Genomic DNA, 2,779 nt, shown 5'->3' on the forward strand with positions numbered 1-2,779 from the left:
AGACTACTTTTATATGCCCTTTTGGTACTTTTGCTTATAGACGTATGCCTTTTGGTTTATGTAACGCACCTGCTACCTTTCAAAGATGCATGATGGCTATATTCTCTGACTTTTGTGAAAAGATTGTGAGGTTTTCATGGACGACTTTTCCGTCTATGGATCCTCTTTTGATGATTGCTTGAGCAATCTTGATCGAGTTCTGCAGAGATGTGAAGAAACTAATCTTGTCTTGAATTGGGAAAAGTGCCACTTTATGGTTAATGAAGGTATTGTCTTGGGGCACAAAGTTTCTGAAAGAGGTATTGAAGTTGATAAAGCCAAGGTTGATGCTATTGAAAAGATGCCATGTCCCAAGGACATCAAAGGTATAAGAAGTTTCCTTGGTCATGCCGGATTTTATAGGAGGTTCATTAAGGACTCCTCAAAAATTTCTCGGCCTCTGACTAATTTATTACAAAAAGATGTACCATTTGTCTTTGATGATGATTGTGTAGAAGCATTTGAAATACTTAAGAAAGCATTAGTCTCTGCACCTATTGTTCAGCCACCTGATTGGAATTTACCCTTTGAAATTATGTGTGATGCTAGTGATTATGTTGTAGGTGCTGTTCTAGGGCAAAGAGTTGATAAGAAGTTAAATGTTATCCATTATGCTAGTAAGACTCTAGACAATGCTCAAAGAAATTATGCTACCACCGAAAAGGAACTTTTAGCAGTTGTATTTGCTTGTGATAAATTCAGACCCTATATTGTTGATTCTAAAGTAACTATTCACATTGATCATGCTGCTATTAAATATCTTATGGAAAAGAAAGATGCTAAACCTAGACTTATTAGATGGGTTCTCTTGCTGCAAGAATTTGATTTGCATATTGTTGATAGAAAAGGAGCTGAGAACCCCGTTGCAGACAACTTATCTAGGTTAGAGAATGTTCTTGATGACCCACTACCTATTGATGATAGCTTTCTTGATGAACAATTAAATGTCATAAGCACTTCTCATAGCACTCCATGGTATGCTGATTATGCTAATTATATTGTTGCTAAATTTATACCACCTAGCTTCACATACCAACAAAAGAAAAAGTTCTTTTATGATTTGAGACATTACTTTTGGGATGACCCACATATTTATAAAGAAGGAGTAGATGGTGTTATTAGACGTTGTGTGCCTGAGCATGAACAGGAACAAATCCTACGCAAGTGTCACTCCGAAGCTTATGGAGGACACCACGCTGGAGATAGAACTACACATAAGGTATTGCAATCCGGTTTTTATTGGCCCCTTCTCTTTAAAGATGCCCGTAAGTTTGTTTTGTCTTGTGATGAATGTCAAAGAATTGGTAATATTAGTAGACGTCAAGAAATGCCTATGAATTATTCACTTGTTATTGAACCATTTGATGTTTGGGGCTTTGATTGTATGGGACCTTTTCCTGCCTCTAATGGATATACACATATTTTAGTTGTTGTTGATTATGTTACTAAGTGGGTAGAAGCTATTCCAACTAGTAGTGCTGATCATATATAACACTTCTATTAAAATGCTTAAGGAAGTTATTTTTCCAAGGTTTGGAGTCCCTAGATATTTAATGACTGATGGTGGTTCACATTTTATTCATGGTGCTTCCCGTAAAATGCTTGCTAAATATGACGTTAATCATAGAATTGCATCTCCTGATCACCCACAGTCTAGTGGTCAAGTAGAATTGAGTAATAGAGAGCTCAAATTAATTTTGCAAAAGACTGTTAATAGGTCTAGAAAGAATTGGTCCAAGAAACTTGATGATGCATTATGGGCATATAGAACTGCATAAAAGAATCCTATGGGTATGTCTCCGTATAAAATGGTTTATGGAAAAGCATGCCACTTACCTCTCGAACTAGAACATAAGGCATATTGGGCTATTAAAGAGCTCAACTATGATTTCAAACTTGCCGGTGAGAAGAGGTTATTTGACATTAGCTCACTTGATGAATGGAGAACCCAAGCCTATGAAAATGCCAAGTTGTTTAAAGAAAAAGTTAAAAGATGGCATGACAAAAGGATACAAAAGCGCGAGTTTAATGTAGGTGATTATGTATTGCTATACAACTCTTGTTTAAGATTTTTTGCAGGAAAACTTCTCTCCAAATGGGAAGGTCCCTACGTTATCATGGAGGTATACCGTTCCGGTGCCATAAAAATCAACAATTTCGAAGGCACAAATCCGAAGGTGGTAAACGGTCAAAGAATCAAACACTATATCTCAGGTAATCGTATAAATGTTTAAACTAATATTATTGAAACCGTAACCCCGGAGGAATACATAAGGGACACTTTCCAGAACGTTCTAGACTCCGAAAAGGAATAGGTATGTGTTACGTTAAGTAAACCGACTCCAAAACAAATTCTAAGGCAATATTTCTCCGTTTTGGAATATTTAGAAAAATAGAAAAATAAGTAGCAGTCCAGGGAGGACACGAAGCCTCCACGAGGGAGGAGGGCACGCCCTGCCCCCCTGGGCGTGCCCCCTACCTCGTGAGCACCTCGTGTGCCCTCCGGACTCCGTTTTCTTGCACGATACGTATTTTGGTCGGTAAAAATTCATTATATATTCTCCCGAAGGTTTTGACGACCGTATCATGCAAATATCCTATGTTTTCGTTTCGAGCTGTTTCCGTTGCAGATCTGAGGATTCCGGAGACTCGATCATCCTTCTATGAGGGTGAGTCTATGCCATGGAAGGTGGACGACAAGCTTGCATCATCAAAAACACCTCCACCGCCAACAACGAAG

Source organism: Triticum dicoccoides, chromosome 6A (assembly GCF_002162155.2).
Source record: "Triticum dicoccoides isolate Atlit2015 ecotype Zavitan chromosome 6A, WEW_v2.0, whole genome shotgun sequence".
In the NCBI taxonomy this organism is placed as follows: domain Eukaryota; kingdom Viridiplantae; phylum Streptophyta; class Magnoliopsida; order Poales; family Poaceae; genus Triticum; species Triticum dicoccoides.